The 15343-nt window shown below is 38.3% G+C and overlaps 1 protein-coding gene across 9 annotated transcripts in view; it reads right to left on the reverse strand.

Moving 5' to 3' along the window:
* Positions 1 to 15343, reverse strand: part of LRRC4C (leucine rich repeat containing 4C) — a 1196081-nt gene that overhangs the window by 460091 nt on the left and 720647 nt on the right. For all 9 annotated transcript variants that reach the window (XM_032413925.1, XM_032413926.1, XM_032413921.1 and 6 more), the window contains one exon: positions 13080 to 13216. The gene's annotated coding sequence lies outside the window, so the exon portion shown is untranslated. The remainder of the gene's footprint in view (positions 1 to 13079; positions 13217 to 15343) is intronic.

Consider the following 15343-nt stretch of genomic DNA (forward strand, 5'->3'; position numbering starts at 1 on the left):
TCTAATTTGCTCTGAATCAAAAACTTACTTGTTTCATGAAAATGTCCAATGTTATTTCTAAGAATCTCTTGGAAGTCTTTGCTTAGGAAATGTCCACTCACTTTCATCTTGGTCAAGATGTTGTGCAACAACCTCCATCTGGCAATGAGCACACTGAGAATGTTGCTCTGATACACAATCTTCTTCTCATGGCCCTTTTACATCTTCAGTTGACAACGTCACACTGGCGTCTGAGGTAGAACCTCTTCAACCCTGCATCTGATATTAGCCTCTGACCCAGAGCAACATGGCTCATATCCAATGTTAATTACTCTTCCAGGCAGCCAGATTCTTCAATTTAAGTTCTTAACAACCCCAGATGTTTGAAAATGGATTCAGCAAGGCCAACCCCCATGCTATTTTCCACTATCTTAAGTCTTCCTTCTATCCTGAGAAACACTGTATCTACAAGCACACATCAGCCTGTTCTGATATTTTAAGCCAAATTAAAAAAAAAAAAAAAAGTTCCTCTGTATATGAAATAAGTTGCCCACAGTCTACTGATTCTATTATAGCCACTCTCTAAATCTTAATCTTGACACAATTATATCACCCTGCTGAGAATAGGATGAAGGAAAAGAACTAACTGACATTTATAGTCCTCTCATATAGATTAACGATTGAAACTTATAATTATACTTTGAAGTTAGATAATATTATTTTATTCTTGCATCCGCCTCCATCTTAAACTTACCACATTTAAAAACAAGCTCATCTTCCACCCCAAATATCCCTTTCCTCTGCCCTGCCCATTTCAATAAATGCAAATTGAGGCTTCCATTTACTCGATCCAAAAACTTTAGAATTATTTTTAATCTCGCTTATTCCATCCTACCCTTAATCACCTCACAAATTATATATACTCCAAATATATTCAGAATCCAATCAATTCTTACCACTTTTGCCTCTGTCATCATGGTGTAAGAAATGATCATCTTTCACATGAATTATTGCCAACAGCCTAATTGTTCTCTCTGCTTCTCTCCTCACTCACCTCTCTTCTATACCCACCACAGAAGCCAGAGGAATCTAGCATCCTAACCCACATATCCCACTTGTAGTACCTCAGTTCCATCACTTCCTCCCTTACTTGCTCTGCTTCACTGCTCCATAGACTTTGCTGTTCTTCAAATGCACTAACCCTGCTCTCACTTCATGGCCTCACCCCTCATTTCCTCTACCTGAACATCTTTGCTCCCAGATATGTGCATGCCTCCATCTCTCACCTCCTTTTGGTTTTTCTTACCTTCTTTGTGATGCCTTCCCTTGACTATCCATTAAAATGGCAAGGCACTCCCACACAAGTATTTGTTCCTCTCCTACTTTATAGTTTTCTATAGAGCTTACCTCCATCTGACAATATTTATTTAATAGTGTTTTTATTTTACTCCTTTGTTTGTTGACTGTCTCTGCCAACTAAAATGTGGATCAAGAAGAGCTGGAATTTGTATTTGTGTTGCTCCCTATTAAATCCCCAAAGCCAAGAACAGTGCCTGAATCATAGTGGGCGCTCAATAAACATTTGTGGAATGACTGAATTAATACAAGGCAAACAATGAATTTGGAGAAAAACGGACTTGTGATCCAATTCTTCCTCTCTAACTTATTAGCTCTTGACCTGCTGCATAACTTTTTCTTGGTATCAGCTCCATTTACCTCATCTATAAAACAGAAATAACATGATGAATATTGACTAAAATGGTAAATGTGAAATGTCTAGGACGTAGTAGATATGAAACAGCTGATGATTGTTATTGTTATTAAAATATTATTTTAATAACCTGTGGGATGCCATTCTTCATTAAGTGAAAGAATTTCTACTTTTACCACAAAGTGTAAAGGCACATGAAGTAAGTAACAAATATATATTAAATAAGTAAAAATGGCCAACACAGGGTTTGTTCTTTAGAAGTTCTATAATGAATGATTGTTTCAGCTGTAGTTAAACTACCCTCAAGACTTTTGTAATTCTCCTATGCACTAAATTTCTTGAGTTCAAAAGTAGTTCAGCATCCTGGGGATTGGAAGGATTTTATAAATTCTAAGACTTAATATACCATGTTGCTAAAAGAGTGCTGTGCCTAGGGCTTTCATATTCAGTTGTTGTGGCTAAGAATAAATATTCTTCAAGGCCTGCTTAACAGCTCCCAGGCCCAAAGTAGGTGGCCCTTGTTAAAGAGATTTCTTTTTCAACTTCAGGAAAATCCACAAGGACTTCACTGGTTTTTATTTGCTATCAAAAGCATGTTCACTCCTGGGGAGGCATTCTTACAACCTTCTTCCTGCAGGTAACCCAGCGGAAAAAAACTAACACTTTGTTGTCATTACTGAGGAAAAAACCCAACTCCAGTTTCCGTCAAAATCAAGTCAGCTAATTAACCAACAGGAAATCTGGTGCCACGATTTTCTTTTGCCACATCACATGAAAACAAGCCAAGTGTCTTACCAACAGAATACCGGAGCTAGTTTACACCAGTCTGCAAGAGGATATTCTGCACGTCTCTTTCCTCCTCTGTGTTCAGTGACATCACATTGGTAATTGAAATAGGCCATTGGGGGAGTATTTACACCACAGAAACAGGAAAACACCAGAAACCAGAGCTTTATTTTATTTTTTTCCTCAGCTGGTTTTCCAGCACACCATCAGTTCTACCTTGTTATTTCCAAATGTATGAAATAAACAACCATTCATTCAAAAATTTGTTATTGCCGTGCCTTCTCTGGGCAAGGCATTGAATTTAGGAGCTGCTCTCTGAAATAGATGCATACCATTCAGTTGAATAGAATGGTTGCCTCAAATTGTTTTACTGCCTTGAAATTTCTGGTTTATGGTTTGGTTTCTTGAACAGTCAATGTGCACTGTGAAGCATTTTGCTTTACTGCAGAGATATTTCATTGTATTTGTAACATGAATATGGAGTTTTAAAGATGTAAAATGTGATAAATCAAGCATAGGGAATTCTCATGATATTTAGCCTATTTGTCATTGGGAAGAAAAAAGAACTTGAGAAAATCAAGGTCCTGCCAATAATGTGATCATTTCACCTAGTGGGACAGGCAGGATAGGACACTTCAGAGACATGGACCGATTTTTCTTTCAAAAGGTGTTTCAAATACACCTGGAAACTTCTAAAATTATGTTTGATAAGCTGGAATGTGGCAAGAAGATGAAATCTCTCTGATTATGTTCTCTGCATTGCTTACCTATCACCTCTCAGCTCTCAAATAGGTCATGTGAAGGTGGCTCAGAAAAATTGGCTAAATCTTGGATTACATGGTCAGAAAAAACTGCAAAATCATATTCAGGAGGATGGCAATAAAAGGCTCCTGCCACTCATTTACCCACACTTTTTAATGTCTGTAATTTCTTTATTAGGTTTTATATTTTGACCTCAGCTTTGAGAATAAAATTAGTATTTTATTAAATAATTTCTTATGGGCTCTCAGCTTCCCAGCCATTTCTTACAGGTCAATTTCCTTTTAATCCTCTCTTGTTTTACTCCAGTTTGGGAAGAAAGATTTTGAAACATGACTTTTTAGATTTGTCTTTTCCCATAAACTACTGCCTCCATTATGATAAGTCCTTTAAAAAAAAAAAAAAAAGATGTAATACATTTCTTCAAGGCATGAAGCTTCTAAAGATCTAGAGAGGTGGAGATGAGCCAGATCTTTATTTTTGTGGTCTTAAAGAAAGAAGAAGAAAAAACTACATTTTAAATAGGTTCTATCAAAGGAATCTCTTCCTTAACAAAATGCTTATTATCTCATTACTTTGTTTCTAAGTCCCTAATAATAAAACTAGCTTTGTTTATGATAATGCCAAGATATGTTTTAAATAACATTTTAATTCTGAATATAATAAAACCATATTTTAAAGGAAATAATTACTTAAGGCATGGCAAAGTTTTAAAACCTAATAATCTTTGTAAACATTAAAACCCAAAGAATAGGGCAGTTTTCTGTTAATCTGGATTATTTTCTATGCTGAGTACTGTATGGTATCCTGATCATTTCAATTAGTGGCAGATACGAAGTTTAAAGGACAGATAAAATTCTGCCATAAGGTTCCAAATTCTTGTTCTCAGTCTAATTTTCTGTATAGGGGAGGTAGTAAAGTGAATTTTCAGGGAAACAAGGTATACAAAGCATAAACATAGTATGTTTATTTCAATATTCTTAGTCTTTACTGAAAATTGTATAAAGTGGAACTCACCATACTTCAAATTCCACTCTTCCTATCTATTTTATAGCACTAGGCACTCATGGGAAGCTTTTCACCTAAAAGAGCAAGCTTTTTAAGATGAAGACAACCAAACAAAAACCAGGATGCTTTAAAAAAATGGATCCTGTAAATATTCATTATTTAGAAACCCCCCTAAGTATACCCCTGCCTTATCAATACACAAAGTCAAAGCTGATGTCCTCTAAGTAAGTGTCTATGATGTAGGTCCCAAAGATCTCTTTTCAACTGCAGTCAGTGAGTAAACTCTTCTGCTTTTGCAGCAAGCCCTTTGCTTTGCATGAAACATGGTCTGTTTCTGGTCCATTAAGGTTCTTAGAGCATCAGGGTTCTTGCTCTTTCTCTATGCCTCTAGCATCCACTAATCCAGGAGTAAAGTGCTAAACTATTTGCTAGCAGTACTTCAGCTTTTCTGTCAAGGTTCTTTTTGTATTTGTGGATAAAGTCCCTTGCGTTAGGAAACTGGAAAGCCATTGTCTATGTGAAACCTATGCTCACAGACTTTATAATTAATTCATGGAATTCAGAGCCCCTCCTTGGGCTATGTGTTTAAGAACAGAATCAATATCTATCTTAATAAATAACTACATGTTGTTACCATATACTGTTTTTGTTTAAATCATGTTGTTGCCATATACTGCTATTTTTGTTTATTCATTGTAGTTATTTATTTTTTTCTTGTGTGTAATGGGATGGGTGGCATTGACATTTGACTCATAGACCACCAGTCTACACATATGGCAAAACACGAAGCTACTGCAGTTGCTATTTGGGGTGAAAGCATGTATCATAGAGGGCCACTTGATCTTAAATATTTTAAAGTATATGTGTGAAGAAAGGTACTTATCTTTCCTCTGCTTCTACCAAGGCCACAATAAGCACCTGAGTTCATTTGTAGGACTAAGATTCACACTAAGAATTCCCTGACTTGCTAAAGAAATGTGAAATGTGAGACTACATTATCTAGAAATGTTACAGAACTCCTTTTCTGCAGAATTTTTTGAAAATATAAGACAGATACTTCCTAGCATCTCAAAGCACGCTCTCTCCCTCTGCTAAACTCCTATGGCAAGTCATGTATGATGAGTAATGAGCTGCATCAGGCACTAGCAGCAGCCAAAGATGAACAAGACACTGGCTTACTCTAAGGAGATGAAAGATAACTTCCAAACATATATCGTAGTTATGTTAGTCTTTCTATTTTAACACTGGGAATGGTTTTTATATAACTTGATAATTAGGTCTCTATGATATATATATAGTATAGGACGTGTATATCCTCCTTAGTGCCTAGCATATTCTTTAACATGTAGGAGACAAGTTGTTAATTTAATTCATTTACTAAATACTCTTTCATTATCCTTAAATTATAATCCTTAAGTCCCTACTATGGGAAGCAATCATCTCTTTAAGATGGTTTTTGCATGTATTCCTGCCCAAATACAGGGGAATGGATTTGGTAAAAAGTTGGATTTTTTGTTTTGTTTTCTTGTTTGTTTGTTTTACAGCTTTTTGGTTCTACCTTGATTATATTTTAAATTTAGTAATGAAAATAGATCCATCACAATATCTTCAGAAATGCTTCCAAGGGACTACCACTTTCAGGATGTTAGAGGAGATTTTCCTTTTCCTATTCACCCCATTAAGTACACTGAAAACCCTGGACATTATATATATATATATAAAGAAATACACAAGAAGACCTTGAAAGGTGGAGATCAGAAGGCGGACAATCTAGGAAGCTTAGATCCAACGGATGACATGATGGTGAGAGTTCCTGGATTGTTTTGTTTTGTTTTGTTTTGTTTTTGCCTCATATATCCCAAATATAAGGTAGAAGAGACCAGAGACCCAGGAATACTGACAGGTCCAGACAAAAAAAAAAAAGAAGGAAACAACAATGTCCTGCTCTCTCTATGCAAAAGACAAAGAAAAGGCAGCTTAGCAAGAGAGAAAACTGTGAGACAATGACTCTCATCCAGGTAAACATCACAGAAAAAAAAATCATTCCTCTATCCCCACTCAGGCCAGCAAAATCCTAGTGTGGACCTAGATTTTCACCTTCACCAAGCTATGAAAGGTCCCCCAAACTCCCCACTAAGGTGATAGCAGAAAAGGCCAGGTAGGACACCAGAATGTTCATCCTAGCCAGGGAGCAACACGGCATCCTCCACCCCCTGCACTGTCAGTAGAAATGACATGGGGACCCTGGACTACTATCTCCACCCAAGAGTAACAAGAGGACCTTTCCCTGTTATGCCGGAAAAGGTATCAGAGTTGGCCATGCGGACGGTCAGGACTTTCGCCTCCACCCGGCAGTAATGAAGCCACTCCCCCACCCATGCTGTCAGCGGTGGCCAAGTGAGTAGCAGTTAAGATGCACGCCTACACCAGCCAGGGAAGTATCAGTGGACATCTAGTGGGAAAGCTGGAACTCCTGCCCAGAAGTAATGAGGAGCCCCCGTCAACTCGGGTGTCAAAAAGGCCAAATAAGGAATGTGGAATTCTACTCCACCCTGATGTTAATTCTACCTTTGCTTCCCCTGCAGGGGCAATATCAGAAGGAGCCAGCTAAAATGGAAGGTTTGAATAAGATATAGGGTCTCATAATAAAATGCCCCCAATGTCCAGATTTCAAGTGCAAATTACTCAGTACACCAATGACCAGGAAGATTTCAAATGAAATGAAAAAGACAACCCATAGATGCCCACGTGAAGAGGAGCAAGGGCACATCCATAGGCAATCAAATTAAATTTAAGTTTCACCTCTTATACAAAACTTAATGTATTATGCACTAAAATAAAATAAGTAAGACTATAAAATTATAGGAAAAAAAATATGAGAGGAAACCTTTGGGGCTTCGGGGTAGGCAAAGAATTCCTAGACTGGATACTAACAGCATGATCCAAAAAGGGGAAAACTAATAAACTGGACATCATCAAAATTCAAAACTTTTGTTCTGTGAACACCTATCAGAGGGTGAAAACACAAGTTAAAAAATGGGAGAGAACATTTGCAAAGTATTTATCTGACAAGGACTAGTATCCAGAATATACAAAAAAGTTCTCAAAACTCAAGAGTTAAAAAAACTGGGGCTCCTGGGTGGCTCAGTCGTTTAAGCATCTGCCTTCAGCTCAGGTCATGATCCCGGGGTCCTGGGATTGAGCCCTCCATCTGTCTCCCTGCTCAGTGGGGAGTCAGCTTCTCCCTCTCCCTCTATCTTCCCCGCCCCCGCTCATGCTCTCTCTCACTCTCTCTCAAATAAATAAACTTAAAAAACAACAACAACAACAACCAAACAATCCAATTAGAAAATGGACAAGAGACATGAACAGATATTTCCTTGAAGAGGATATGCATATGATAAATAAGCACAAAAAAATGAGGTTAAACATCACTAGTTTTTAGGGAAATGAAAATAAAAACCATAATGAGATAATTAGGGAAAAAGCTCTCTGACACTGGTCTTGGCAACAATTTTTTTTGGATATGACATCAAGAGCATAAGCAATGAAGGCAAAAATCAACAAGTGGCATCATGTACTTGCACAGCCACAAGCCCAGGACTGGCTGCCGGGTGGGATTTGGGGGCCCCCAGCCTTAGGATGCTGTGGGCAGGAACAGGGAAGAACTCAGAATGGCTGCCATCTGCAAACATGAAAACCTGTGGGGCTAAATCCACTGAAATTCGTAGGCAGTCTGAGCCTAGTTTCTTTAGTGGCAAAGGCTGATGAGGTCTTCTGCAGAGCAGGTCACTAAGAACTACCGTCACTCTTACTGCATGGCTGATAACTGTACCCCTGCCCTTCTTATTTGTTCCTAGCTACCCCTATACATGTTGGTTCTTCCAGTTTCTGGATGGGGTCACATCCCAGTGGGTCCTTCATGCAGTGTCCCAAAAGGTTGGGGTAGCTCACTCCTCACTCTGTTCTCCCTTTCCTGGTGAGAGCATCTTTTTCTAGCTTTCCTGTTGCAAATCAAAACCACAATGAGAGATCTCCTCATGCCTGTTAGAATGACTATTATCTAAAACAAAAACAAAAACAAAAATATAGCAACAAGTGTTGGCAAGGATGTGGAGAAAAGGGAACCCCAGTGCACCACTGGTAGGAATGTAAATTGGTGCAGCCTCTGTAGCAAACAGTATGGAGATGCCCCCCCCAGATTAAAAATAGAACTACCATATAATCCAGTAATTCCACTTCTGGATATATATATCTAAAGAAAATGAAATTATCTTGAACAGGTATCCTCACTCCCATGTTCAGTGCAGCATTATTCACAATAACCAAGACATGATAACAGCCTAAGTGTCAACCAATAGATGGATAAAGAAAATTATATATAAATATATATATATATATATATATATACATATAATGAATATATATAACTATATATATATGAAATATTCAGTCATAAAAAATCCTGCCATTTGTGATAAAATGGGTAGACCTTGAGGGCATTATGCTAAGGAAAATAAATCAGATAGAGAAAGACAAATATTGTATGATCTAAAAATACTGAACTCATATAAACAAATAGTAGATTGATTATTACCAAGGGCTGTGGGTGGAAGTTATAGGGAGGCATTGCTCCAAAGGTATAAACTCTGTTAGAAGATGAATAAGTTTTGGAGAGCTAATGTACAACATGATGACTATAGTTAACAATACTGTTTTGGGGCGCCTGGGTGGCTCAGTTGGTTAAGCGACTGCCTTCGGCTCAGGTCATGATCCTGGAGTCCCGGGATCGAGTCCCGCATCGGGCTCCCTGCTCGGCAGGGAGTCTGCTTCTCCCTCTGACCCTCCTCCCTCTCATGCTCTCTGTCTCTCATTCTCTCTCTCTCAAATAAATAAATAAAATCTTTAAAAAAACAAAAAAAACAAAAAAACAATACTGTTTTGTATAGTTGAATGTTGCTAAGAGAATAGATCTTAAATGTTCTCACCACCACCACCACAACAACAAAATGGTAATTATTTGAGATGTAGCATGCTGTTAACTAATCTTATAGTAGTAAACAGTTCATAGTATAAACCTGTATCAAATCATCACATTGTACACCTTAAACTTATACAATGTTATATGTCAATTATATTACAATAAAGCTAGGGAAAAAACTCTAAATACGAAACTCTCATATAATCTGGCAGTTCACTTTTGGGCAATGAAATGAAATTCTATCTTCACACAAAAATCTGTACATTAATTTTTATAGCAACTTTATTTAGAACAGCCCCAAACTGGAAACAATTGAGACATCCTTTAGCAGGTGAATGGTTAGACACACTATTGTATATCCTTACCAGGAATACTACTTAGTTGAAAAAAAAATGAACTACTGTACCCAATAACTTAGATGAATCTCCTGAGAATTACCTTGCGTGAAAAGAGCCAATTCCAAATGATTCCATTTATACAACATTCTTGTAATGAGTAAATGATAGAAATTGAAAGATCAATAGTTGCTAGCTGCTTAAGGAAAATGTCAGGGGATGGGAATGAAGTGGGTGTGGCTATAAAAGGACAACAGGAGGGACCCTTGTGATGATGGAAATGCTCTGTCTTGTGACTGTACTAATGTCAATATCCTAGTTGTTGCCCTATAGTTTTTTTTTTGTTTTTTTTTTTTGTGTTTTTTTTTTTTTTTTTAAGATTTTATTTATTTATTTGAGAGAGAGAATGAGACAGAGAGAGCATGAGAGGGTCAGAGGGAGAAGCAGACTCCCTGCCGAGCAGGGAGCCCGATGTGGGACTCGATCGCGGGACTCCAGGATCATGACCTGAGCCGAAGGCAGTCGCTTAACCAACTGAGCCACCCAGGCGCCCTGCCCTATAGTTTTGTAAGATAATTATCATTGGGGGGAAGGGGAACAGGGTATATGGAATTCCTCCATGTTATTTCTTAAAATTACACATTAATGTACAACTGTTTCACAATGAAACACTTAATTAAAAATTCAATCATCAATAACATCACATCTACATATTTTGCCTCTGGACTATATGACAATCACAGAAATGCCCTTAGTTGATTTTAAGGAAAACTGTCGAGTATAGCCCTGGTGCCTCAGGGTCAATGTTTTCTATCATGCTCATATATTAAGTTATTACCTCTCATTCAAATCCATCCTCCTCTATTTTGTTTTGAGAGGTGGGGCTTGGGTCGCCACAGAGCACATCCCCTTTGCCACTTGGCTCCATCTGTGGGTTCCCTTCTAGTTTCTCAGGCTATAATATTGGCTGAACATGATCCCTCACAAAATTCGGAGTCCCAGCTCCATATGGTCCCCAATCTGAGCTCTCAGAGCACTAGCACCAGCCACGGGTATAACCCTTCTTAGAGACACAAACCTCAGCAATGTGGAGTCCTCCCCACCTCCTGAGCTTCTGAAGTTCCTCTACTTTTCAGGCAACACCCTTACCCAAGACTCCTGAAGTCCAGCTCTGCAAAATCCCTCCTTCAATATTATAACTTCTAATCATCCCAAACTCTTGCCTGTTGTCCCTTGCAGCTGGGGCAGCAAATTCTGTAGTGACTATCTCTGTGATTCCTCAGTGCCCCCTTCTGCATTTCCAGTTCTCCAATATCTGGTTAATAATTCTTAAATTTTATCTGTTAAAATAACTGGTATGGTTTCTGTTTCCTGAGTGCAGCCTAATAGATGTGGGCTATCAGTAGCAGGGTTTGAAGCTGAATTAAGGGAAAATAGCTAAAGAGGCAATGAGAGACTATGTGCAAGGCAAAATTATGAGATGGGCAGATACAGTGCCAGGAAAAACAATCAGAAACAAGAGGGGGTGTGCAGAGGAGTTCAGGGAGAAGTAGAGTTGCAGAGAGGTAAGTGTTCTGTTTTTGAGAACAGTACAAACACATGAGGACATTCTAGTACTGCCTTTTCCCCACCTTGCTTTCAAGTTTTGCTTCAGTTCTGGCCCACATATGTTACCAGAATAACTCTCTTTTCACTTACACAGGTCTTTCTTCCCTATAAACAAAAGATATTAACTAAAAGAAAACAGCATCCCCAGATGAACCATGAGAGACAATGGACTCTGAAAAACAAACTGAGGGTTCTAGAGGGGAGGGGGGTGGGAGGATGGGTTAGCCTGGTGATGGGTATTAAAGAGGGCACATATTGCATGGAGCACTGGGTGTTATGCACAAACAATGAATCATGGAACACTACATCAAAAACTAATGATGTAATGTATGGTGATTAACATAACAATAAAAAAGAAAAGAAAAGAAAACAGCATCCCCTTTTCTGAACAAATAGAAGGACTAAGATTAAAGGCAAAGAAAAGGGACAATCACATATACTTTTAAAAAAGAAGAGCTTCACAGAACACCTGGGTGGCTTAGTGTGTTAAGCATCTGATTTCAGCTCAGATTGTGATCTCAGGACCCTGGGATCCAGCCTCGCAACAGGCTCCATGCTCAGCGGGGAGTCTGCTTGTCCCTCTGCCTCTCCTCTGCTCATGCACTCTCTCTCTATTTCTCTCTCAAACAAATAAATTAAATATTTTTTTTTAAAGAGCTTCAAATCCTTTCTTTATTGGTTCATATTCCTCTACAGTACTTTATCTTACCATTGCCTCCTCATCTTTAGCGAGCACTTTCCATACTACAAAACATCTCCATATCTATGTTCTTATGTGACTCTCAAAACAAAGTGGTCTCCCTAGAGACAGATAGCATGTCTTCTATTGGCTTAGTCTACATAATGTGATGGAGTTGATGCAAGAAAGAATAGCTGTCTTCCAGGAAGCTCTTGAGTTATGAATTTAGGACAGATAGCTGTTATACATGCAACCCAGGGAGACTAAATATTAACAGGAAAATGTATGAGCAGTTCCTCCTCCTACTGTGGTTTCAGGTTCTTATAACATTTCTTCTTTTCCCCTTAAAACAGCATGAATGATTCAAGTCAGCACTTGCCAATTAAAATGGCAAATACAAATGCTCTCTCTTACCATAGATGGAGCTTCATGCTTTGATTTTTTATTCTTCTCCTCAACACACCAGTGAAACACCACGGATGAATGAACATATTATTTCCATTTAACAGAACTGGACAGCTCTTACTTCTAGGCTCACGTAGTCTTGACCATTGACAGTACAACATGTAGCAGAAGGAGATGCCACAACGCACACCCCACCTCACAAACTACCACTTGTAGGAGTCACTTGGACTTCCATGCCTCCCCACTGGTTCATGTAGTCAAGTTCAACTTTCCCAATAGCCCAACAGCAACCATTTTCATGCTGTGACCACATCCGGCTTTCCAATCTCACCAGGTTTTCAAAGGAAGAACAAAAAGCCAGCTACCTTTCCCAAACGCTTTGTTCCATATTAATGACCCAACTGCTGCCCCCATTTCAAAAGAGTGGGGGGGGGGAATCACCAGTTGCCTGCTTGTTTCATTCTGAACCCTGGGCAGGCCGATCTGCCACTCTTTCAACTCCCAGGCACTATAGAGGAACATCTGCTCGAGGAACAGTGAGTTGGACTCCCGCCCCTCCATAGAAATCACTGCTAGTAAAAGTTTTATGAGGTGGGTACTTTTTCCCCCTGCTTCCTCCTTTTGTAACTGACTGAAACCCAAATGAGCAAGATGAAATGGCTAGATATTTAGCCATATGTTGGCATCCACATGTGTATGTTTGGGAGGGAAGAGAAGCTGTCTGCTGTACCAAACGAACATTATAATCATCTGAAATGCAGTTAACAATGCCCACAGTCAATGAATCTTCAAAGGATTCTAACAGAGTAAATTATACCTCTCACTTACCTGGAGCAAATTGTCCATGGACCAGTCTCCTTGTTTGTGAAACTTGAATCCAGTTGGTTTATTTAGACTCCAAAGTAGTTTCAGGATGTTTCCATACTGTTAATACACATGGGTTATCTCTGTTCTTCTAGTAACTCCTATAAAAACATACACACAGAGAGAGAATTAAAGAAGACATTTAGAATATATAATGCTAAATAAATAGTGGTTGACAATTTAGGTATTTTAGCACCCATAACTCACACTAATTTTTTTTTACCATTCTTATTATTTGTAATAGAAAGTGATAGGAATAAAGATTTTCTCTTTTAAATACTATACTGCGTGTTAATGTGGTTTGGTATCTACAATTACACCTAGTAGAAGTACACCAGGTGAACGGCAAAATCTTAATAAAATTTATTGATTAGAGACACAGTATAATAGATTTGACTAAAATTTGCTTGTGACTGCATGCCCTCAGAAGGTGGCAAGGAATCCAACATTTGAGAAGTTACCATGGGCTTGGGTTGTGCTAGTAGCTTTTATATAAATAACAATAATAAAATTTAAAAAATAATAAATCTTTTCTATAAATACACAAATTTTATTCTATCTAGCAGAGGTTCAGCCAACCTGTCTGCACACTGTGGAAGAAGTTAGTTTCACCTACATTTGCACATCAGTTTCTGTATTCCTGATCTGTAATTGTGTCTTTATTTTGGATTTTTCTTTTAACTTATTGTAACACTCCTGGTTCCCTCATTGATTCACAAGTTTTATAAAATCTTGAACATCTATTCATTTTATATCTGTACAAGAGTTATGATTTTATTTTTTTAAATGATCTTTTACCACTCTTTACTCCGACTCTATGGGGCATATATATTGTTAAGGACATTTTACTTAGCTGACCCAAGGCTCAGCAGGGTACCATGACTCACCTGAGGGCCACAAACACAAACAGACATTCCTGGCTATTAGACACTACAAGACACTCCTTGTGCTACAAGCCGAGGGTGCAAAGCTAAACAAGGCTGTCTTTATCCTCAAGGTCAAGGAGATCAGGTTAAATCTTCATTGAGTGTGGGCTATAAGCAATGTACTTCTATAGATATCCAGGAACTAAAAACATTTGGTAAATCCTTACTATCCAAAACTCACCACTTGCTCTATGAAATACTGATCTCAAATAGATTCAAACAGTGCTATACCCCTCACTATCTGAACTCATTCTATAAACTCTTAATAACTGAATTCAGGAATCAAGTAGATTTGTATAGGGAAAGGCATTCAATTGTTATCTTTAAATCCTCAAAGTCACCTTGCGAGGTAGGCATTTTTCCCATTTTTACAGATAAGAAAAATGAGGCTCAGTGAAAGTGATGTTTAAAAAAAAAAAAATCCCATCACTTTAGAATAGAAAGAGATAGCAAGATCATATAGCCCAATGTCCTCATTTTATAGATGGAAAAGCAGAGCTCAGGGAAACAGAATGATTCTCTTGAATCTTTTATCCAGCTAGGAGCAGGGCCTGCCTCAGCATCCACTACTTCTATCTTCTATGCATCTTTCCACTTATCTGGGACTAGTCATGTAAGAGAATGGGCCACACATCAGTCAAAGCAGGAAGAAAAGTGAGGGGTAAATAACTAAAACTTGAAGGCTATTCAAAGGCCCCAGGGTCTCTTTCCAACCCCTCTTACCTGGTTATTTATCCATCCAGCTAATCTGAAGTTTTCTGTCTGAATGCATTTCCTTTTCTACTCTAATATTATAATTGTATATGTTTCTTAGTCTACTTAAGCAACACCGTATGCTATTTTAAATGTTTCAGAAAGGCAGTGACTACCATCCTCCAGAATAAGAAAAAAGCCACCTAAGAGGTCAAATGTCTTTATGGCTAGGTTTAAATCAACTCAAGGAGGGAATCGTGTTTTCTAATACTTCTCTGGAATGACAGAAGGATATATCTTACTGATTAATAAGAATATGGAAAACACATTAAGTACCATCAAATCATGGACTCTGTTCAGTAGGTGTAAAAATATCCAATATGGGTTCATGTGACAGAAAGAAAACACTAGAGGGGTCTTTGGTGGCCAAAGTTTTGGGAATCATTTTTCTATGTTCTACTGTTGCCCAGGGATTTTGAACACCTCTACAGAAAACCGCTGTCCTGGATGGCTTTACACCCCAGTCAGCCTTTGCTCACCAGTTCAAGTAAAAATTCCCCCTGTCAGTACCAACAGGAGGGCAGGAGTGATTTCTTATTAACCCCATTT

The sequence above is a fragment of the Phoca vitulina genome, unplaced genomic scaffold (genome assembly GCF_004348235.1).
Source record: "Phoca vitulina isolate PV1807 unplaced genomic scaffold, GSC_HSeal_1.0 scaffold16, whole genome shotgun sequence".
Lineage (NCBI taxonomy): Eukaryota > Metazoa > Chordata > Mammalia > Carnivora > Phocidae > Phoca > Phoca vitulina.